The sequence below is a fragment of the Pleurodeles waltl genome, chromosome 3_1 (genome assembly GCF_031143425.1).
Source record: "Pleurodeles waltl isolate 20211129_DDA chromosome 3_1, aPleWal1.hap1.20221129, whole genome shotgun sequence".
Classification (NCBI taxonomy): Eukaryota; Metazoa; Chordata; class Amphibia; order Caudata; family Salamandridae; genus Pleurodeles; species Pleurodeles waltl.
In genome coordinates this window covers 952412490-952437451 of record NC_090440.1, presented here as the reverse complement: position 1 = coordinate 952437451, position 24962 = coordinate 952412490, and the positions used below count along the sequence as shown (strand labels likewise).

At 44.0% G+C, this 24962-nt stretch overlaps 1 long non-coding RNA gene across 1 annotated transcript; it reads left to right on the top strand.

Annotated features, from left to right (window-relative positions):
- The first annotated feature begins 497 nt into the window (after positions 1-497).
- Positions 498-18622, top strand: LOC138283290 (uncharacterized). Its single transcript, XR_011201169.1, has 4 exons — positions 498-669; positions 16077-16166; positions 16612-16711; positions 18523-18622. It is a non-coding gene; the product is annotated as an uncharacterized lncRNA (long non-coding RNA).
- Positions 18623-24962: the final 6340 nt, after the last annotated feature.

Sequence of the window (24962 nt, the reverse complement as noted above, 5' to 3'; positions counted from 1 at the left end):
AATGTGTGGGGCCCTGTTGAACCCCTGATGGCAAAAGCTGGGATGTGGAGAGGAAGAGGGGAGACATAGAGCTGCTACCGTGGAGCATGCTGTACAGTTTTATTTTCACAACTTTAGTGTCTTAGATTATACATATTTCGAAGTAGAGGCACAGGGAGAAAAAGGACCTCGTTCATAAAGACGGTAGTTACGTATGTGTTCGTATATAAGTAGTACGTATACACTGTATATTTTTAATGTACAGTTCTGTGATATTTTTGTAAAAGCTTGCGTCAAAATTATCGATGAAGTCAGTCAAGCTAGAAGTATGTGGATTCGATATACTTCCTCCTTTTCCTGTGTAAGTTGCGGTGTTTGTTCTGCAGCTGTTTGCTGGAATGAAGTCGGTAGGTAGGTAATATGATGAACTGGCCCTCTGGGAACTGAGGCACCAGGATGTTGTCATAAACGTAACTTAGCCGACAGGTAAAGCACAGCTCAGCGATGAGTTAAAACGGGCAAGCACATGTTGCAACCGCAAAGAAAAGGTGATTTTAAAAGCCTGGGTTCAGTGAGCAAGAGAACAAGTGTAAGAATCCCAGACTTCATGGTTCCATCACCACTGAGCAGAGAAATGTTCCCACTCTATCTTGCCAGAGACAACCGGAACTGATTTTGGCTCCCCAGCAAGTATGTATTTGCAGTTCAGAAAATGGCCAGTTTTATGAAAGTGTTGTTTGCTGTCTCACAGTAACTTGAATGACATAGATGTCATCCGTTTACACATAGAATTTGGAACATTTTTCCGTAAACGGTTCGTTAATTAAAGAGGTAACGAGCCTGATCTCATAAAATGCCCTTTACTTCATTGAGTTGTACGAGGGCATGTGAAAGGAGCTTCCCCCCCATCGACCCAATTGCAGTGCAATGTATTAAAGGCGTGTGACCACAATTGTGGTTCCAAACTGGTGGTCTGATAGTGACTCACTAAAGGAGATGGCATCCCTTCAGCACAGTGCATGCTGTTCCTGTGGGACAAAACCCATCTTGTGACTAGGTATGTTTGGCATCGGGAGCGGGCAGAATGCGAAGGTTTATTTGCCTTCTCACTTTGAGGGAAAGGCTGCTTATAATGTTGGTATTCAGTGAGCACGAACGAAGGAATGGATGTCTTCTCTTTCACACCGTCATCCCTGCATCCAGATATTTTCAGAGTGTGAGAAAAAGGCTCCGGCCTCATTCATATGAATGAGGAAGGAGTTTTGTGACTCTGCAAATGATAGCTTTGTGCTGCCACTGATTAGTACTTCAGTCACAATGCTCTTGGTGTACAAAAACATTTCCTATGTTGCAACCGCACCTATGTACATTGGGGTTAGGACTATGATTTTTAACGTGAAGGCTCTTTGAGTTGTTCATTTTTGCAGCGACAGAGCAATGACAAATTATGATTGCACAGTAAAATAAATTATGAGTGCATGTCACTGATAAAGGATTAATTGTATATCTAAAAGATTCGAAAACATTGTACAGAAAGCGGCATTAAGGTTTGAATATAAACTTATAAACGCAAAAGTGGTGTAACAAGAATGCAGCACATATTCACGATGAATGAAATGACGGTGCTCAGAACGTGGGAGATACAGTAGGTTGGAGCCTTTGTGGTGGCAATAAATGGAGTATATGGAGTCCAATAGGTTAAAGCGTGCAATGGTTTACTGTTGTCCTCTTTTTGTCATTTGTATATTTTCTTTATTATGTATGCTGTAAACATATCGCTAGGGAGCAATTGTAAAATGACTAGCCTATTACTAGCTGTTTAGTTTATTCTTATTGCAACCTGATGGATGTAGATAACATACTGCTTGTATGTTGTAAAATATAAAAAATATATTAAAAAAAAAACTTGTAAAAGTTAGTAAAATAGTTAAAGTGTTGATAAAAATTACTTATACAAGTTTATTTCTGATATCACAAATGTCATCATTGACGTCTCCTATGCCGCCATATACATTATGAATAATAATCTCACTACCTTACTTAGTAGTGAGCATTTTTGTCCATCTTCTTCAATGTAGTTTTGACTCTCTCTCCCTGAGCCATTAATGTCCCCAGGCCCCATCTTCTGGGGCCCGCTAACTAGCTTTTTCCCAGGGAGCCTATCCCTTGATACATCGGTTCCCTGCCTTCACTGGCATAAGCAAGGCGATCTGTGTTTGCTCCCTGCTTGGCAGGAGCATCTTTTAATCTCCCGTCAAACAGGAGAAAACTCAATGTCCGCTCCCACTGTTCAGGAGCTTTGAAAATGGTTCTAGCAGCTGGGAGTACATTTTTGATATTTTTCAGTGCAGGCAGGAAAACAGATCAAAATATCTCTCCCACCCGCAGGGAGCAGCATAAGTAGCTGCTCTCTTCGGGCAGAAGCAATGCCGGCTCCCGCTGCATACAGGGATGCGGCTGGGGCTCTAATTGCATTGGGCCTCCACCTGTTGCACCCCAAAAATGTATGATGGATGCCCTGGTTGGACACCAAGGCCCCCACCTTTAATGATGTGGGCCTCGGGCTGGAAAAGGTTTGGCAATGCAGTAGCCTTACCTTACTTAAGTCATTGGTCAACTTGCAAGAAACAACTTTCTTCTCTTTATCTGCTTTGTGGGCTACACATCTGCCTTCGACTTGGTTGACTGGAATAGCCTATGGAGAAAACTCCGAGAATGGAGCGTTCCAATCTATTCCAGTCCATTATATATCTGTATACCTTAACCTGGGTCTGAGTGAAGTTAATCCTGACAGTGGTCATCCAGAGAGATGATGGCCTCAAGCAAAGCTGCATGTTAGTGCCCATGCTATTTAACCTCTACACTGTTGACAAAGGGCCGCTCTGAAACAAGCAAACCTGTTACTGCCTAAAATTGGAAGCACTAAGGTACCACTACTTCAAAACGCCGATGAAATCATCCTATGGACCACACCAGAGTTGGCCTATAGAGGACCTTTAACACCTTGCATAGGAACAACCAGGACAAAAATATGGTGGCCAACGCATCGAAGACCAAAGTATTAGTCTTTGGTAACTCAGCTAAAAATCTCATCTCTCTCAGAGCCTGGGCTCACTAAGGGGCATATTTATACTCAGTTTGCGCCGAATTTGCGTCGTTTTTTTCGACGCAAATTCGACGCAAAACGAACTCCATATTTATACTTTGGCGTTAGACGCATCTAGCGCCAAAGTTCATGGAGTTAGCGTCATTTTTTTGCGTGAACACCTTCCTTGCGTTAATGATATGCAAGGTAGGCGTTCCCGTCTTAAAAAACTACTCCGATGCATATGCGTCGTATTTATACTCCCGGGCAAAAATGACGCCCGGGAGTGGGCGGGTCTAAAAAACCTGCATTAGCGCCGGATTTTAACGCCTGGGTCAGGGCAGGCGTTAAGGGACCTGTGGGCTCAGAATGAGCCCAGAGGTGCCCTCCCCTGCCCCCAGGGACACCCCCTGCCACCCTTGCCCACCCCAGGAGGACACCCAAGGATGGAGGGACCCACCCCAGGGACATTAAGGTAAGTTCAGGTAAGTATTTTTTTTTTTTTTTTGTGGCATACGGGGCCTGATTTGTGCCCCCCTACATGCCACTATGCCCAATGGCCATGCCCAGGGGACATAGGTCCCCTGGGCATGGCCATTGGGCAAGGGGGCATGACTCTTGTCTTTGCTAAGACAGGAGTAATTTCAATGGGGGTTGGGCGTCGTAAAAAAATGGCGCAAAATGGGTTGAGGCGATTTTTTTGCCTCAGCCTGACTTGTACCATTTTAGGACGCCCATACTCCATTTTCCCCCTACGCCGGCGCTGCCTGGTGTACGTCGTTTTTTTCCACGCACACCAGGCAGCGCCGGCGGCTAACGCCGGCTAACGTCATTGAATGGCGCTTCAGAATGGCGTTAGCCGGCGCTAATTTTTTTGACGCAAAACTGCGTTAGCGCAGTTTTGCGTCAAAAAGTATAAATATGGCCCTAAGAATCAAAACAGCTGCCAGCTACAACTACCTAGGTGTTTGGGTTTCAACTCAAGGTGGAGCCCAAAGGCATTTATAATTATAGTTTGAAAGTGCAAATTAAACAACGCCCTGGAAAGCCTTTCACCGTCCTATTAAGGTGAGCCTTAGCAGCAACTCTCCTTCCGACAATCAGATATCGCCACAAAGACTATCTGGGCAAATTAGTCAACACTATGGAGAAGTATCAACTTAAAGCATCCAAACTGGTTTGCAGACTACCAATATACCTCCGGAGTTCCCTAATAAGGCTAGAATTAGGTCAAGAGGCACAAAAATGGGCAAGTATGGTGTCCTTCGTAAATTACTATTAGAGGATCAAAAAGGACCCCCTCATACTTTGAAAGCTGTTCTACAGAATATCTTTTCCCATGAAGAGAACCTCTGGTTGCTCTATCTTCAGAAGACTATTGCCACCCTTCCAACTGATCAGTTGGTATTGGACGATCAGCAGCTCTGGTGTGCCATTAAAGCAACATTGAAAAGAAAAACAAAAGAGCTGTCCAAGGCAAGTGACATGGATAACCTTTTGAAATCCAAAATATTGGTAGCAGTGGGGCAATCATATGTTAACGCCCACTCAGATTGCCTCAGACCCCAAACCTACTTGGTGGCACCCTTCGGAAACCCTGTCTGAAAAAAATAATGTTTGCAAGGGCAATGGGTCTACAAACAAGAGAAGTAAAGCCCAAGTGGCAGTCTCTCACCAAAACCCCCAACTGTAGACTTTGTGGCTACAAGAACCAATCTTGTAATCACATATTATGTTGCTGTCCGGCACTCCTGAATTTTCATCATATATTATTAGAACAATTTTTTCTTGCACATGGAACAAGACTTTGTAGTGAGGCCCCAAGGCTGGTATTCACCCTCATGGACCCAATGTAACTGGCTAAATTTGGCAAATACAATGCTTGAAGGAGTCCGCCAAGTAGTGACCCAGTCTGGGAACTGGACGATAACAGCTCTGACAGCCCCCTCCTGCCATGTGGGAGTTTTCCCCATTAAAGACATTTCTACAGTAAGGACTGCAAGCAACAGATTGCTTCAGCTAGTATCAGCCTGGGATAAGACTCCTTATGGCCTAGTTTGTCCTCCTTTTGAATCTTTCCTTTACCTAAAGCTAATTTTTATCGTTTACCTAGGTTCTCTATTCCAATCTTTCCCTAATGAGCTCTGGCAACACTATTTTAAGCCAAGACGAATCATAGTATCAATAGTTTTATGAACATTGTGTTTTTTTTGGTATATACTCTTTAGGTTCTTCAAATGGTAAAGATTTTAACTAATCATACAACAAACTATTCTGATTCTGGATTCTGGTCTCGGTAAGGGAGGTCTTGCAGCCTCCCTCCCCCTTAATTTTAGTAGTGGCCATAGGGATGGGGTCCCCAGGTCCTAACATGACTCGGAGAGAGGGGCTACATACCACATTCCCTTAATTTTCTGTAGTGGCCCTCCACACATACACACACACACACACACATATGTATATTTATATATATGTGCAGATAAGTGTGCGTGTGTGTATATATGTGTACCAAATGTCCTTACAACTAAGAAAAAGCACAGACACCAATGTACAGGGTGCAAGTGGCAAGTTTGTTAACGTAGGTTCACCAACGCATGTTAGCCGTAGCCTTTTTAATGGTCTGTGTTTGTAGTTAAGGCAACCATTTTAAAAGTGCATTACAATCACAGTGAAGAAAGACTTGCGTTTCAAATACAATAACAACAGCAGAACCTTACTGCTGTTGGTACTGCTGTTGTCACTGTATTTGAAACACAAGTATTTCATCACTGTTTGTTGTAAAGCACCAGGGGTTGGCCTAAACATTTTATTTCTTGGGGGGGGGGGGCATTTGGCCCTCCTCCCTAGGCCGATCTCAGCCCCGGGGACACCATCCCCTGGGGCATGGTAATGTCACCAGGTTACCCCTAGGGCACCCAGTCACCACCGCTGAGGACTTTCGAGGGAGCTTTAAGGCCCCCACCATCGTAGCCGGCTCCCCTCCTCCTAGGGGGAGCAGCCATTGCTGTCACAAACAGGGAGCTGCTAATTATGCAGCTCTTTGTCTGAGAGAGCAATTGTAGCAGGGTAGCAGAGGAAACCTCCATTTACAGCAAGTCAGAGCTATTTGACAGCTCTCACTTGCTGGAACCAGAGTATTTGCTCAGACTTGGCTGGTGCTGTCAAAGCTCCCACCAAGTCAGACCAAACAGCTGTGTAGGCATCCTGGGACATAGAAGGAGCCAGCCCTGGGGGTGGGGGTCCCCAGGGCCATTATTGGCTCCACAAGAAGGGGCGTGTGGCCCCCCTTCAACTTAAACAGCCCTGGGATGGTTATGGTCATCATGCCCTGGGTCCTGAAAGAGACCCCGTACCTTATTCAAATGTAGCATCGAGGAAGTGGCGATCCATGGGGCTGCGGGGGGCTGAGCGACCCCCGCATTTCATTAGAAATTCTGCCCCGGGGAGGTGGCATCCCTGGGGCTGTGGGAGGGCCAGGTGATCCCTCAAATTTAATTAAGATACTAGCCCAGGGGAGGTGGCAGACCCCAGGGCTGCAGGGGACTGGGCAGCCCCTCTGCATTTTATTAACATATCAGACCTGGGGAGGTGGTTGTCCCCAGGGCTGCGGGGGGGTGGGCAGCCCCCCCGCATTCAAAATTTCAGTGCCTCTGGGACCTGGCTCACCCAAGGGCTTCATTAAAACAAGCATGGAAGACCTCATTTAAAAAAAAAGTTTCAGCAGATCTGCGACTCTGCCATGACTCCAGCTGAATGAAAAAAAAAAAATTTTGGCTCGGGGTGGGGGGGGGGGGGGGGTGGTGCTAAGTGGTCAGGGTGTCCCTACCCCTTTCCTTTCTTTTTATCTTTTCTTCTGGGACGCGGATGAAGCCGAGTCCCAACATGGCTGCCAATACTTCCTTGTTGAGGAGCCTTTGCGTCCCTATATACAAAATAGTTTTTTCATTAATTACTCAAAAACGTCTGAACAGATTTGCACCAAATAACAAAAAGGAACAATAGCTACCTTTATGCTAAATTAAGTGTTATTGCATCCAGTGGTTCTGGCGCTATTCTTGTCAAAAATCCCTATAGAAAAATGCATAGCGAAAAAGCATTTTGGAGCGCCCCATTTTCTCTGCCCCATTTGCCAGATTGCCTTGAACGTTTCCAGACAGATGCTGAAGTGACCGTTGTATTTTTTGGGGAAAATTTCATGAAGATTCATCAAATGGCGCCAAAGTTAATAGCAAAACAAAAAATGCCTTTTCTGTAGAATCTAGCTCCTAAGTATACCTATACAACTACCTTGTGGCGACCGCCACTAAATCATATATATATATATTTGTTTTTTTTAGATAACCGATAAAGGAGAGTTGGTGGTGGCGTGTGTGGAAGGGAAGGGAATAAGGGAAGAAGCAAATATGGGGAAGCTATGGAGGAGCTTGAGGTGGTAGGAGTGAATAAATAAAAAAAGCAAAAAAGTTCTACATGTGTGAAGCAATCGATTAGGTGGGAGGAAAAGAAAGAAATATGGACCATGCGGGATGGGGGAATTATCTTAAGGGAAACCAGCATATGATGGAAGGACCAAGAAAACATATGCACTCACACAGAGTAGATGCCCAAATGTGAGCAGTGTAAGAATACCAGCCATCAAATAAAAATATATGCTCCAAGAGAGGATCAAGCACCAGAAAAGAAAGGAAAGCTCTCAAATGAGATGCAAGCAAATGAGAGTGCACGAGCGCCAACCAATGGTAGGTAATTGGAAGGTCAGAAGTCCCCTGTTAGTTTTGGTCGGGTTCATAATAATTCTTTGGTAAACTGCTAAAAGCTGTCTACAGACAAGACCCCCCAAAAAGTCTACAACTGTAGTAGAAATGCTCCAGTTGAGGTGTAGGGCTGCAAGTCTGACAATTGTCAGCCACTCACCTCTGTTTTCATTAGCTCACTCACCTCTCATGTCACCACTGCCACAAGTCACAGAGTAGGAAGGAGATTACATGGCTGCATAGCAGCGGATAGAGTGTTTCCCTGCTGTCACTTTGGTTTAGAGCATGGGTCCCCAACCTTTTCTGAAGTGAGAGCTGCTTCTGGTCAGTGAAAATCATTGTGAACTACTGAAGGCTAAACAACTCGTGCATTGTTAACAGACACTCCCAAGGCCACAATTTCCATTGACTTCAAGCCTAATGTCCATAGATCCAGACACTATGGTTTTAATAAAATAGTTTGATTAGAGACACTATGGCAGGGATGGCATGTCTGTTAGTGAGAGCATGGTCTTTGGGGACGAACATGTGTGGGTATGAATGGGATATATGTGTATGGTGACTGAAAGCCTGTGTTGTAAGTATCAGTGGTACAGGACATACTGTTCGCCATATCTGGCGCCGTTACATTTAAAACACAAACATACAACCATTTTTTTAAAGGAGAGAAATATAAAGCACAGGAAAATGTTCTGCAAACATGTTCAAAATATGGAACATTTTTCTGCTCTGTACATTTCTCTTATTTGAAAAAAATGACTATTTTTCAATTATACATGTCTCTTAGTATCTACTCACCACTGGGAGCAAGCGTCCTGCTGTTTGTAAATGTGGCAACTTATAATGGGAGAAAATTAAAATGAAGATTTAACTTAATCATTAGTCTAACATTTAATTTGAATTTTCTCCTATTTAATAGCATTCACAAACATCATTTTGTTCTCACTCCAATACTGAGTTGACATGGACTTTTATTTAAGAGTTACATTTCTTAGTGCTTAAGTTCTTCACCTCTGCCTCCCAGCTAGAGTCTGGATCATAAATCTGACTGAGCACTGCTCATTATCAGACCCTGCTCTCTGCAACCTGATGATAATAATCTAAATAAACACATCCTTTCCTTAACTTTAAAAGGAAAATATGACTGTGCTTAGATAGAAAATAAACTCAAGGCTATGAGCTATCCTGAAGGTGTCTGGGAGCCACTGTTAGATGCCTGGTTTAGAGCATCCTAGCTTGATCTCACATCCATGCCGGGCAGGATATTTGGCTGTAGTGCATGGGCGAAACTATTCCTCAGCTAAAGATGGGGAGGTTCACAATTCTTTGCAAGGGGCAAAGTTTCTTGTTTTTGACTCACCTTCACTGACATAGACAACCACTTCACCCACCACTAATATAGGCAACGAAAACGAAAAACATTGACATTGTTTTGTATGAAACATTGTTTCATAGATACAATCAATGTGTATTATTTGAGGCACAAGGGAGTTTAAAACAGCTGGAGGTAGTGAACGTAGTTAAACTGTAAACAATGACTCGTCAGAGAGGACTGGCTCCTAAATAGGATTTTTTCTGTTCTAAATGCTTACTTTACACATGACTAGTACGCGACTAATTAAGAAAGAAACATGAAGTGCTAATTAGATGCACTGATTCCGAATCCATGTGTATAAAGGTTGTGAAAAATAAGGGTGTGCTTATAAGAGTGTCAAGGGATAGACCAGGGGCATGTATTGCAAGTATCGGTGCCTGGTTTGCGAATGTACAGAGTTTTTACTTGACAAAATCTCTTGGAGTTCTTTTTAAAACTTTGAAGGCTTTGCAAACCTTTCAAAGACTGTACAGTTTGTGAGAGAGATTGTGCAAAATTCGGATTTGAGAAAAAAGTCAGCAAAATCCTACTTTTTATGTGAGAATGCTCTCTCAAAAACAGTTTAAACAGAACATTATTGTGCAAAAGCGCCTTCACGAGTTTATTCTCCCAAACCCAAACTTTTAGTAAGGTTACTGATCTTTTCACTGATTTTTTTAAGCTTCACACAATTAAGCAGTCAGAATTTCGATTTCAATGACTTCTATTTAAAATTGTTAAGTAGACTCTAAAACAGGGTGGCGATTTCCAAACAAGAACCACAATATTTCTTCCTACTTAGCTGCCCGTAAGTAAATCAAGGAGTTTTAAGTGGCCTACGTGGGGGAACAATTGCAGTTTTTTCATTGATAATGCCAGGAAGAGACTCTCCTCTTACACAGAAAACCATGACGTTTTCTAAAACACAAATCATTTCATTCTGAAGATGGACCTGTGCAAATTTACCATTAAAGGAACGATTCTGAGTTTGGCGGATGGAAACCTCCGTCTGCCAAATTCACAATGGGGAGGTCCCGCCGGCCTCATTACGACTTTCCCACTGGCCTGACCAGCGGAAACCAAGGTTTCTCCCGGTCAGCCTTGTCGCCAGCTCATAACAGAGCCAGTGGAAATGCTGCCACCCGCCGGGGGCACTAGCACCCTTGAAATGCGCATTGTCTGCACAGCAGACAGTGCACATTTGCAGAATGCTGGGCAGGAGAACTCCTGCATGCAATTGGCTTGTGGCCCCCTGAACATGTTCTCTGCCAGTTTTTTGATGGCGGTGAAACCGCCATGAAAAGGCTGGTGATGAACAAGGCAGTAATCACCAGGGTGGCGATGAGTTCAGCTCCACTCTGACTGATTACAACCTACACCGCCGTCAGCCCGTCAGGATCACTCATCATGGTGGGGACAGTGGTAGGTTGGCGGGTCTGCCGGCCAACCTCGTAATGTGGCAGTCAGACCGCCACAGCAGCAGTTGTCTGACTGCCACCGCAAGGCTGTCAGTCTTTGGACCGCCAGCCTCGTAATAAGGCCCTAAGTCTTGTGGCAGGACAAATGTCAGAACTGGTAACTGCAGGGCACTGGAATAATGCAGCAGAGAAGGACCAAATTATGTGGCAGGGTTGACTAAATTATACTGCATAAAAGGCAAACTGTGCGACCTAATGTGGCACATTTTGTGATAGAATTACTTCATAATTTTGTAAGGTTTTTAAATAGTAACGTTGGGCAAAAGTTTGACCTCCTCAGTGCCCGCTTTACACTGGAATACAGTCTCATGCAAATGAAAGATGACCTGCCCATATTTGCATAGGCCCTTCTTCTGCATGACAACTGCAACAAGGCTTGCTGCAATGTTAGTAGCTTTTGATCTTTTTGAGGTAGAAATACTTTTTTGTGTTAAAATCTGCAGAACAGGCAGCAAATGATAGATTGGCAAATCCATTATTATGCGTAAACACCATGACTGCAAAATCGCATAAGTCCAATGGCCATGGGTATTTGCTTCTGTGAATCACATACAGTTGTATGTACAACATGTCATGTATAACTTAACCATATAAGTCAACATTTTATTTCTGAATTGCATTAATAAGTAAGCTATGCATGAAAAGATTTACTCAAGCTTCCTTTAACCTTTGTGAATTGGCAACCAAGAGATTAGCACTAGAGCCGGGTTGTCCAAGATAGGTCCAGAAGTACCAGATAATCACTAATTATGTAAATGAGTTATCTTTACATTCCTTGCAAGTGAATGTATCTTATGAGGACATGCTGATCATCTTATATGGATCCGACACTGATGGACTTTCGTTGCATGCCACTGCTGTAAAGAAAACTAACCCATCGCTGCAGACTGAACAGCCACTGCAAGAAATGCACACACAGCCTGACCAACATATTGTTTTGACTGTAGTGAATTTTCTCTTTTCACCTGTAAACTATTTGATAAAGTTGTATCTTGAGGTAGCAGGTTCCTGTCAGCATCTGATACACTGATTTACTGCGATATCCTTAGAATGGATTAAACCGGGGAGTCATTTGAATTTTATACCCGCTTGTCACACAAATCTCAGAAACTGCTGTCTTGCATGAAAACTTTCGCTTCCTACTCCAGTGAGATAGGATCTCAAACTGAAATAAGGTTGGAAATGTGAAATGAAAACCCGTAATGTGGCACTTTCAGCAAGATTTTTGGAATGTCTATGCGACCCTGCACCCGCCCCACCTGCAAGAATATTAATTCAGCATCATCAGTATGGAATGAAAAGAGGTCAAATAAACACTGGACAATATAATAGGTCACACGTAATAAACAAGAAACTCATTTATATAGTTTGTATTTTTTACTGTTTGGTGCAATGTCAAGGGATGTCGCCATTGCCAGGTTTTCATAGTAAAACTGAGACAGAACATCTTACTTTCAGACTTAGTAAAAAGTGTCTGATTAGCATATTGTGGACACTCTGCCCAAACTGATCCAATGGCCCATTAATGGAAAATCAAATATTCAAATATAATGTAATTAGTAATATTAGCAGTATAACAAAAACACAGCCTATGTCCTGCACCTGGCGTTAAGATGTAAAAAATTAAAAAGAAAGTAAAGAAATGTGAATATGTGTTGGTATTTATACAGTGCAAATCCATCCGTGAAGCAATACAGTGCTGTACACGAGGATGGAGAATCATAGTGGCTGGTGTACCTAACGGGAGTGCAGCAGAGTGGTTGTGAGTCAGATGGGGCCCTCCTTGACTAGGTTAGAAGGGGGGATATAAAATGCACAAACCTAACGGTTGTATTCGAATTTCAAAGTGGTCAGCAACAGTAAAACGTGGGTTTGGACAGTAGGATTCTACTTAAGTGCCACACATATTCCAAACCTGTGATTTACCAAAACTTTGAGGTTTTTATATTAACTTGCACTTCTATGAACAACACAGTATTGACTGCCAACATATCATTAACTTAAGTAGATATGGAGTTAGAGAAGTGAATCTAAGCTCACCAATGTATGATTGCTTGGAGGATATGATGGAAGTCGACATTGTGCAGCTGATTTAGGAGGAGGTCCATATTCTTGATCTTATCATTTTGCCATGCAACCTTCAAAGTCCTTTAGTTGTACGGCTAGGCTCGCCGACCCGCCTAATATTAAAATCCAGTTTGGTTTTCAGGATTCCACAGTAAACGCGAAGAAGGATAACTTACATATGACACCTTTTAATTGTGAATCTTCATATTTTTGCAAAATCTTTGAAAATCTGACTGGAAATTTCTATTGGATTAACACATTCACAGCTGATTTTATTTTGTTTAGGAACTGGCCGGTAGATAGCGATATGGTTGGGCTGGGTTCTCAAGGAATGCAAGGTTGCTGCATAGTCATAACACTGTGCGATAACAATTTATGTTATCATATTTGCAAACTTTGGAGGGATTTTTGTGAGAGGCCTTGACAATAGTGTCCAAAGGAAATGCCCGAAAGCCAATGTTACACTTGCCTGCTTTGGCTTGGTCATTAATAGTGGGCGTCCAGTCTCGGGAAGTCGGTGGCAAATTATGACCGATTCAGTGTGTGCTTGTGGATACATTTCCAGGTTGCCTTCAGCAGAAAATGATGTGAGCAGAAAAAGTCGTGAGCAAGACATTTTGACGTCTGAGGCTCTTCCTGGTTCACCATAAAAAGAAATAGAGTGATATTAGGAGGAGAGACTCCTCTCTCAGTCCAACAGGATTTAATTGCATATAGCCACGGGGAAGTGTGTATATGCCTCTACCGCTAAGGAAATTCCTATTATGGCATTAGTAGAGCTGGAAATAAGCAGACCCCTGAAGTTAGGTTGAAAAAACATAAGATTCCCCCTTGGGCCTTTTAAAGTAGATTCCAACAGAAGTGTGGTCCTGAAGAAGGTGGCTGTGGAATTTGTTTTACCCACCGAAACGTGTGTGAACTATTTTAATGTTTGTTCACAACACTACAAAGGAGAAGATCTCTTCCCATTTGCACAGTGGTGTATGCATGTTTTGACTGGGATTAGAAAAGGTGTTATAGTGTGTGTGTATGAGGTTATGTGTGGCAAGTGAGAGAGTTAGTTTATGGGGATGGAGACTTATTTTGCATTTTGACTTGGCTGAGATGTAGTGCAATATCTGATGTCTTTGTAATAAAAATGTATATGTACAAGTCATGAAATAATGTTTTCACATTCTACACATGATGTTAATAAATACACTTGGATGAAGAAGTGAAACAATAAACAAAGGGAATGAGAAATAACAATCTCTATGTATTCGTGAATTATTAGTTACAATCAGACCACACTGAATTAATTGAGATACTGAAGATATACAGGTCGTGTGGGATATTTTCTGTGAACATTAATATAGATAGAACCATGAACCAAAACAGAAGATCATGTAATATCCCCATCCAGTGGTAGCTGTACAATAGGAGAGTGTCAGGACATAGCACCTTCAACAAATATAGGGGATTGCCAGACCGCTACATGAAAACAAATATTCTCAGTGGCTCACTCCTTTTCATGCACACTGCACATCAGCAACTAGAAGACAGACGTTTCCATTTTAGTTCTGCCATGGCTATGTGTCTGTGAATTCCATTCACAGTAGCACATGCATGACAAGGTACAGTACGCTGGTGGCATCCTGTCCATGTGTCAGGCTGTACAGGATGTTAGAAATGCAAGATTGAGGGTTGTTATGGGAAGTTTTTCTGGAGTCCCATAGCAATCAGGGGTTAGTGGGCTCAAATTGTAACAAGAACCTCTCACCACTGGTGTTCTCGAGCTTAACCATACTTATGAACAGAAAAGTAATCACAAATTCAGAACTTGACTCTCAGGATAGGGAAGTTGAGCATTCTAAATCTCATTCAGAGAAGTCCTTTGAAGTAAACGGTTATATGTGATTTCATAGAAAAACAACTTTGTGGAATACCATTACTGAGAAACCTTTTCACCTAAACTGTTTAACTGAACTTTGTCAGATGGATGGCATTTACCACTTAACTTAATTTGGGGGACATAATTGTGGATTTATATCTTTTACAATGTCAAACAATTACTTTGGTGCTTTTAATTCACAGACCCCCTCACCACACCATTCATCCCTGACCCCAAACTCCGCCATCCCTGAACCCTAAAGGCCTTTCTACTTCTATACTCCATCCATTCCTGAACCTTAAAACACTTACCACCTCTAATCCCACTTATCTGTGAATCTGAAACCCCCCCTTGCCACTCCTAAACTCCACCCATTAATGATCTTTAAAAAAAAACTCACCACCCCTAAACTCCACCATTCTCTGATTCCTAAAAACTATCTACATGCCTGAACTCGACCTATCCCTGACCACTAAAACACCCACATCACCCGTCCCTGTACCAAAAAAAAAATCCTCAATACCCCTAAACTCTACCCAGGTTTAATGTGATTACCTTCATAATATTTCCTTTAATTTTCAATTATTTGTATTTCTTTAAAATTGTTTTTCCCTGAAATAGTTTTTCTATGATTTGGTTTCCACCAGTATAGTTTCTCAGTTTTTGTTTTTCCAATAATTCGCATACAACAGGGGTAGACTCCAGAACTCAACAAGTCATGTGTCTGGTGCACAAACTTGTGCCTTCAGGCACTTCATATTTTTTCAAGGAACCCACAAGGTGAGTTTCTGTTTTCCATAACCACTGAGCCAAGACTAACACTCTTAATGCTTTGCATGCCACAGGGGTAGCAGAGCCTCAAGGGCCTCAGCACATGGCCTGGTGATGCACATCTTTCCCTGGGTTGCAGTGAACTACCCCAGCACCTCCTTGTCCTCCTCAAACTGGACATCCCCTTTTTCATGCAAGAGTTCCTCGAGGACCTCTTTTCAAGAGAACATTAACTTCTTCCCTCAAGGAGACAGTTCTTCTTTAGGCAGGTTGCAGAAATTCCAGCATACTTATACCAAATCTGCAGACAGAGTTTGAGTTTTCACAGGCCCAGCTCTGGTACCGGTTTCCTTCAAGTCCTGCCTTTTGCAAAAGCCTCCAAAACTAGTTCAGTCATAGTATTTGTTTCATAGTTTCAGTAGGAAGCTGGGATGGAGTTGGGACCCCCTTCCAAGTGTCAGGTCCAAGGATAACTGCTCAGTAGCACTAACATGTGATTCCATGGCCCACGAGGAGTGAGGCACAATGAATGTCCTTCCCTGATCCTCAGAGTTCAATGAAGTGAATAACTACTTGCTCATGCATAGAAACACCAAAAGGAATGCCTTTGATTAGTGCAGCGCCAGAAGTATGCAATGCCTTTGTAATTGTCCATTGATGATGCCCACCTACGCGTATCAAATGTTGTCACTTACTATATTTCTCTTTTCCTGTTCAGGGTTGCAGCTGCTGGCGTGAAAACCTCAACAAAGCTGCAGTACTGGAAATATGTCTCTGCTGGTGTCACTGGACAATCAGAGCAAATCAGGTAAGCTCTCTGAAGTTTCTTCACTATCAAGACTCAAATTGACTAGCAAGGGCATGACGTTTTGGTCATCGCTTTTATAGCTGCAACTATTCATGATGTCTGCTGAGAATCAGTCTTGCGTGGTCTTCTTGAAGATTCTAAATGAGTCCACGCTCTTTCTACTCTGCTCTAATGTACTTCAGTTTGTGGCACTAATGTCTATGATAAACAGAAGACTTCTTGTTATGAGAATGTAGGAGGTGTGGGTATAGCGTTTTGGACAGAATAATAGCACAGAAACTGTAAGAGGTGAGATCTTCTATTGTGTGTACACATTTCTCTTATTTATAATTGCCTCGTTCAGTCTCTTTCTTGTTGACTTCCAGTCTCTTTCTGGGCTCTTATTATATGGTTCCCAAGGTTCCCTTCCTTTAGCTTCTAATGTATTCTTCTGTTTTCCTTTCAGGTAGTTCTCTCCAATGGCGCAATCTCAGTTCTCCAATGGGAAGCAGAAAACTCACCGGTGTTGGAGTTGGGAGTGGGAAAACCAGAAAAAGAAAGGAAAGGTAAGTTGGGTATTGGAGGACTTCTGTGTTAGAATTAGAAGGAGAGGTGCGGTGTGGTGGGGGGGGTGCTGGGGTATTTTCTACTACATGTCCCAGACTATCACCAAATCATGGGGTTCTCCCTTTGGGTCACCAAAATAAAGTAAGCAGGCTGATTCAGGAGGACTGCTGACTTCACAGTCCTCCAGCTGTGTGTTAGTTAAAAAAACAAAATACCTCAGCCAAGAGTCTCTCTCTTTGTCCGCTAATGTCGGCTTGGTCAGGTCTGCATGTTCTCATCTCTATTTTCCCACCGGCCGCTCCCTCCTCCCTCCCAAGGAGAGTATTATCACGTTTGCTGAAGCAGGAATGTACCTGCGCTAGCCACGTCCCTCCAGAGACGTGGCGGGAGAGGGGTCCTTTACAGTCTTCTGGTGCCTGCGACGTCGGGTCTGGTTCCCCTGTGGATTCTTCTTTTCTCTTCTTGTCTTGGTCTTATTGGTTCGGTCTTTCTTCGGTTTTGCCTCCTGTCTCTTCTGCCGCCTCTACTAATGCTGTGGTATCATATTCGTTAACAACGACACTCTTGATATATTTCGGGTTTTCTCTCCCGGTATACAGAACTCTTCCTCTGGTAACGCCGATTTCCATAGGCTTTGGCTTCTCCTCTTTGTGGGGCACACGCGAGCAGTGTGACCCCACTCTCCACAGCTGAAGCACTGGGGTTGTTGGGTTGGGGGTCTCTCATTAAATCGGGGAATAAAAATCGATTCAGGATTTTTCCGAGGTACAGAACGAGAGGGGCTTCCTATCGGCCGGCCAGGGTGAGGAGCGCCTTTTGAGGGGCCGGGTCTAAAATCCGTGGAGCGGTGATATGCACAGGCTAGGTCTTTTGCCATAGTCGTATCAATGTTGGGGTGCTGTTTGATCCAATTACAGGTAACAGAGGGTAAGGCCTCTAAATGCTGTCCAAGGAGGACCATCTGAATAATGTTCTCTCTATCGGTGCCAATTGGCCCAAACCATTTTAGTCTCTGATCCTTTACTCTGTAATACAAAGCACAGGGGTTTTCTGATGGGCACCACTTAGTCTTCCTGAATTTAAGCCTCTAACATTCAGTAGCAAAACCAACGCATTCCAAAATACTTTTCTTTATTTCTGCTTAAGGGGTTGTTCCCCCAGGGTTAACTGCTTGGTACGCAGCTTGAAGATTGCCGGTCAACCATGGTGCTACATACTGTCCCCATCTGTCTTCTGGCCATGTAGCGGAGGTTGCCACTCTCTCAGAGTTCATGTAGAATGCATCAGGATCTTCACCCCTTTAGTACTTTTGGAGGACAGAGCTGGGCACGTTGGGATGGACTTTCGAGGGAGCTATGGTGTCCGTTAATTGTTGTAAGGCGGTCTCGTGTACCAACTGATTATTTGCTATGATGGTGGCCTGGCTCTTAAGGGCGCTTTGAAGGGTTTCTCTGTCTGTCCTAGCTTCCCTTTGGTGTTCCTCCCACACCACTTGGAGATGACGCTGTCCCTTTTCTAGCTGCTGTATCATATCTTCAATCGTCGGCTTAACCTCCATCTTATGGAATGTGATTTTGTCTCGTTGGTCCTCTTCTGACACCACTGTAGGTGGTGTGGGTATAGCGTTTTGGACAGAATAATAGCACAGAAACTATAATAGGCGAGATCTCGTTTTTCTGTTGTGTGGCCTTTATTTCTCTTATTTATAATTACCTTATTCAGTCTCTTTCTTGTTGACTTCCAGTCTCTTTCTGGGTTCCCAAGGTTCCCTTCCTTTAGCTTCTGATCTGTTCTTCTGTTCTCCTTTCAGGTAGTTATCTCCAATGGCGCAATCTCAGTTCTCCAAGGGGAAGCGGAAAGCTCAACGGTGTTGGAGTTGGGAGTGGGAAGAACAGAAAAAGAAAGGAACGGTAAGTCGGGTATTCATGGGCTTCTGGGTTAGAGTTAGAAGGGGAGGTGCGGTGTGGTGGGAGGGGTGCTGGGGTATTTTCTACTGTATGTCCCAGACTATCACCAAATCATGGGGTGCTCCCTTTGGGTCACCAAAATGAAGTAAGCAGGCTGATTCAGGACGAATGTTGACTTCACAGTTCTCCTGCTGTGTTAGTTAAAAAACAAATACTTAAGCCAAGAGTCTCTCTCTTTGTCCGCTAATGTAGGCTTGGTCAGGTCTGCCTGTTCCTGTTTCTCTTTTCCCATCGCCCACTCCCTCCTCCCTCCCAAGGAGAGTATTATAACGTTTGCTGAAGCAGGAACGTACCTGCGCTAGCCACGTCCCTCCAGGGACGTGGCAGGAGAGGGGTCCTTTATGAGCTTCTGGTGCCCGGGATGTCGGGTCCTGTTCCCCTTTGAATTCTTGTTTTCTCATCTTGTCTCGGTCTTCTTAGTTTGTTCTCTCTTCGGTTTCGCCTCCCGTCTCTTCTGCCACCCGCGCTCGCGTCTGAAGTCCTTCCTTTATTTTGTTGGATACCCGGGTATCCGGATTTCCACAGTACTCCGTCGCTTTGTTTTGACTAAAAGTGCCCCCGGGACATTGGTTAGTCGGTCCAGGGTCGACGTAGGTAACCGGGGTGCTAGCGACCCAGTTACAGAGTATTAATCTAAGCTGTCATCTTCCTTGCAGTTGCGTGCTTCCAATAAGTATGGCCATATCTTGCGTCTCCATACATACACGTTGTGTGTCCAGATTGTTCCTGTGGAAAATATTGGGCCTTTTTGGGTGACTGGTGGTTTTATGCATTGGGCGATCATGACAAAAGGCAGACAGGAAACAAGGGTACAACAGGAGGAGGGGCTTACCAACCTAACTGTCAACCTGGTGGGGAAAACAATTCCTAGAAACAATGAAGAAGAAAAGGGTAAGGCTTTTCCAACATTCACAGTGACATTCTCTTTTACCTTCCACACCCTACAGTCTGGTCCACTACAGAGGATTCTAGGGAAGCTTTGAAGAAGTCCTGCTGTTCATTTTGCTACCTGGAAGGCCCTCTCTAACCTTCCTTTTATGTAATACTGAAGTGCAGGAAATAAGAAATGGATTTGTGTGTTACCACAGCTATATGCAGCATACACACTCCAAACACATCCTTCCACACACATAAAAGTTATACTCACATACAAAATGTTATGCCCCACATGGATGAAGTGAAAGCCCCTTTTGCAGGAAACTGTGAGACCACAGGAGTGGCCAGTAAGCAAATATTCAGGGCAGAGATGGGTAAAAAGACCTGTGCTGCACCTCTATTCTGTTTCTGCTATCTCTTCCAGTCCTCCACAGCTCGCTGAGTCCAGACAAGTCAAGCTCAGTAGAGAAGGGTGAACATTGTGCGCCTCTCCATGCTACGGGGTCCAGCTCATGGTTACATTCCATGTCATGGTTACAATCTATGTTGCAGTAGGCCGTCAGAGCATATGTATGATTGTTGTGTAAAATGGGGACAAAAAGGTCCAAAATCAACTGGCGGGTGTTAAGGAGAATCAGCGGCAAGCAGGCTGACATTCATGATCCCCAGTGCCATGAAAGGAAGCTATTCCACCCCAAAACCTGTCAATTATTTCCATCTGCCCAATCATAACACATTATAGAGACAGGGCAGGATAAAGTAGAAAAGGAGAGTCTGCCTCAAAATCTCTCCGGATTCAGACTGGAAGGTTCAGATTGTGCTTCACTCATGCAGGACAAGCAGAAGCTGTCAATTATACCAGCTTCAACTTGTTCTAGCTAGTGTTGCGTAGGCTCTCATTATCCTAATGAGGCTTATGGATTCAGGCAGCAGAATCACCTGATTTGGGGGGAACTGAGTCCAATTCCACACCATGTGGCAACTGTCAGCCTAATCTGGGTTTTCCAGCGAACTAGCAGCCCCTCATCACTGCCCTAGAGCAGGGATGAGTGTGGCAACTGGGCTCAAGATGGAAATGACTCCTTAGGGGAGTCGTGGAAGACAATCAGATCTCATCCTTTTCTCTCAGTTACATTAGTCTCACATATGCCAAGACAAACAGATAATTATTTAATAAGGTTTATTGAATTAAATGCATCTTAGATAAAATGGCATGAATTGTAATAGCTAGGATGATAAAACACACTAGAAGCAAAATGGTGACAAGAAGAGTGAAACACAGAAAAAGGTCCACCATACTGTGACTATCCATAATATATGTGGTTTCTACTTAAGCTATGTTACAGCACATTTTAATAAGCCCTAATCCACCCTTCAGGTTTCCCCCCTGGGAAGACATAATTCCCCCATACCTGAGCAAGGAAGCCTGTTGTCTAGAAAGACACCATCCCCATGTAGTCAGGGATCTGGTAGTCTAAGCAAGCAGCTGTAGCGAAGGCAATCAACATGTGGTCGTGGTCATCTGTCTGGAATCTCCCTCTAACGTGTATGGGACAGAGAAGTGTTTTTATAATAAAACAGCTGATGTTCTGAGAAAATGTCCCCTCGTCACAATGTGTATGTTTCTGTGATTGTTAGAGACACAGCGTATCACCTTGCCAGCAACTCTATCTGGCTGCAGCCTTGAGGAAAGCAAAAAGTGAAACAAATGTCTTGCTAGGAACGTAATGCTTTCCTAGGTGAAAGAAAAACTAGATTAAGAAGATAAAACAGTATGCAAATGTGGCAGATGCTAAAATAATAGAATGAATCTGAGTAAAATGTAACTGGGCTAAAGTGATCAACGGCAGTCCTAGTTGCTAAAATAATGTGTCTAAAAACATGCTAAAATAGCTATACAACACTGGTGTGCTGATTGAAGGCTGGGAATGGGACCAAACCAATGAAATCTCATTCAAGGTGTTGCGCCATCTTCTTGAAAGTTGTTTGCATCTGCGTTTCGAAGTGCTGAGCCCTGAGGTGTACCAGTTGGCATGTTTGGAGGGTCTTTGCCCTTTGGCTGCTCTGGTGATGGTGATTTGGTTGACTGTGTTGGTAATCCAGTCATTAAAGTTCTGTACTGAGAAGTCTAGGTTGGGGAAGTGTTTTGGTTGTGTTGTGCTCATGGTGAAGGTTCACTGTTGCTGAGTAACCTTGGAGCATCTGCAGAAGGGTGTGTTGTGGTTGGGGACAGTCAGTGCGGGCATATCCAGTGATGATGAAGTGTACGAGGGAGTGGTCCGACTAGATGAAGTTCGAGGTGTGGAAGTATCTGATTCTGTTGCTGGACGTGAAGAAGGGGTCCAGCGTGTGTCCAGCTTTGTGCATGGGGTCAGTAACTAGCAGCTTGACGCCGATGTTGTAGATTCATTGGAGGAGGTTGGTGAAATTGCCGTTGGTGGAGTCATCTAGGTGGTGATCAGATTCAATAGCAAGTGGGGTGATGAATTTAGCAATGGTGTTGCTGATTCCAGTCTGTGGTCCTGGAGGTCTGTGTGCAAGGGTGCCTCTGATGGTGGTGTTATTGTCAGTGTGGAGTTGGAAGTTCATGTGTTCCATGTTTGGCGTGGTCTGGTCATCGGTGATGGTGCAGGTGATACACTCCTTGTGAATGACAACGATCCTGCCACTGTGCTTGTTGTTGTGGTCCCGGTGTTTAATCTTGTATCCAGTGGGTGTTGTTGTGGCATTGTCCAGTGTTGACTCTGGGGTGATCCAGGTTTCTGTAATGAAAGTTACGTCAAGGTTCAGGGTGGAGATGGTGTCCCAGATTTCAGTGGTGTGTTTTCAGAGGGATCTGGCTTTGAGTAGGCTCCATCCAAGCTGACCTAGTGCAGTCTTGGCTGGTGCTGCTGGTGGCATATGGGAACCTACGGGTGTGGTTAGTGATGGGGGAAGTGAAGTGGCAGCGGAGACAGGTGAAAGGTTCTGCTGTGTAGTGGTGAGATGTGAGGCAGCAGTTGTTGTTGTGAATGGGGTCTGGGGTATGAAGATCAATGGCTGAGTACCTGTGGGAGGCCGGAGGTCCAGAGTTCCTGGAGCTGGATGGAGTCCAAGGCACAGATGGGCTTGCCTTTGGTGCGCCTTTGGTGCAGCAACGGTGTGCCCATGCTGCAGCCTCTATTAAATAGGTCTTGAGAAGGGGTCTGGGGAGGTAGAGGGGTGGGAAAGAGCAGTACCCAGGAGCATGGGAGAAGTGGGAATCAGGAGCAGGGGGGAGCGGTCCCCAGAGGGCAATGCAGGTGACAAGGCTCCTAGGATCAGGAGAACTTAGAGCTGCAGGGGGCAGTAGGACCTGCAGGGAGGCAAGGGCAGAGCCTGGGCAGAGGGCCAGCAGCTGGGTATAGCTGGTCAGGACCTGATCACTGGAGCCGTGCTGTGGCCTCCATTGAATAGGTCCTGGGTGGAGGAGGGGTCCTGTGAGGCAAGAGGGCGGGAAAGAGCAGGAACCAGGAGCAGGGGAGAGCAGGACCCAGAGGGCAATTCAGCTGACAACCCTCCTAGGATCAGGAGAACTTTGTGCTGTGGGAGGAAGATTGTGGGCAGTGAGACCTGGCAGAGATGCAAGGGCAGAGCCTGGTCAGAGAGCCTGGTGCCTGGCAGAGAGACTGGCACTGGGTACAGCTGGTCAGGAGCTACTCTCTGGAGCTGCGCTGCAGCCTCCATTAAATAGGTCCTAGAAGAGGAGGAGGGGAAATTGGAAGGCAGGATGGTGGGAAAGAGTGGGAAACAGGAGCATGGGAAGTGCGGGAATTAGGAGGGCAGGGGAGCAGGACCAATGCAGGTGACAAGGCTCCTAGGGTCAGAAGACCTTGGTGCTGCTGGGGCAGAACCTGGGTAGTGGGACCTGGCAGGGAGGCAAGGGCAGAGCCTGCTCAGAGACCCTGGTGCAGGGCATAGAGCCTGGAGATGGGTAGAACTGGTTAGGACCTGCTCAGATGAAAAGTCTAGGTATCCTTTTATTTGATGATGGCAAGAAATCAAGATCATTTTAAAGTGGAAGACAAGGAAGTGTGTGCCCTAATATCAGCAATGCATTTTAACAGAGTTTAAAGCGCAGCAAAAAGATGATGGCTGTTGGAGGATGCAAAATCATTTATTGAGGAATGAGGTTTACCAGGGAAGAGGAAAGGACAGCAACACGTTTATGTGTAAAGGGTAGTAGCATGACGGAGAGGACAGATGGGAGGATAGCAGGTGCTAACACGTCTGACCTTAATAAGTAAACTTAAAAGGGGACGTGAGTAGGTCGATCAACCTTTTGACTCGCAATTAAGATGTTCCCACTATAACTCCAGTACATGGAGATCTATAACTCCAGTACAGGTAGATCAATAATCAATCAATAACATCAATAGTCAATGATAATCAATAGCATTACTAATCAAGGGAGCCAGTAATTGTCACACACCATGACCTTTCAGTCATAAATAACCACACCTTTTCATAAAAGTTACAATATTTATTTCCCTATATTAACAATGCTAAAGTAACGTAAATTAATCTCAAAATCATGGTAAACATACAGAAACAACACTGGCTGTCCAAAGCGATGAAAGAAACGTAATCTAATCAAATTTTTAACTACTACACATTCTTAGGTTACAGTGCAAATTATTAACAAGAATATTTGCACAAAACGATATCACATACATTTAGATTCACCAAAGAAAAGACATCAAACTTTATTCCCTATAGAAGACTTTCATTAGTGAGAATGCTTAACTAACACCAGCATGTTGGGCTTCATGCAAAACAATTTAGTAACATAAATTTGGAAAACATCTAACTATGGCTCTATCAAAACAGTGCAGTTGGTGCCTAGAAAAAAAAACAAAAAATAGGCATAACAAACACATGGGTACAAGAATACCTCTCCTGAAATGGTTCGGCAAGCTAAGATAGTCTTCGTCATCAGGACATCAGTTCGGTCAGCAAGGCATCAGGATTCAGCATCAAGGTTCAGAAAAGGCAGTCTTTAAGCAATAAAGTTAAGCACTTCTCTTGTCAAGATGCTCTAGAAAGTACTGACCTTTTGGCCAGCAAGAAATCGAGCAAATGTTCCCTTCCCTTCATGCAGTCAGGCTAAGTTAGATTTCCTAAAACTATTCCCAAAGTCCCTATTGGTCAAGGGATTACATGTTCACACTTTGTCCAATAAAACAAAAACTTCAAATCTATGACTTCTACTACTACTCCGTTCACAAGTCGCTGATTGGCTTCTCCCACAGTGTTCTTATCATCCGTCTCATCAGGTAACAATATTGTTGCAGCTTACACTCCAGTTAGTTTCTTCATTTTTCTTTTCCTGAGAAAGTCAGTCTTACATAGTTTACACTCAAAAGGTTACATTTAGCAAGAACAGCAT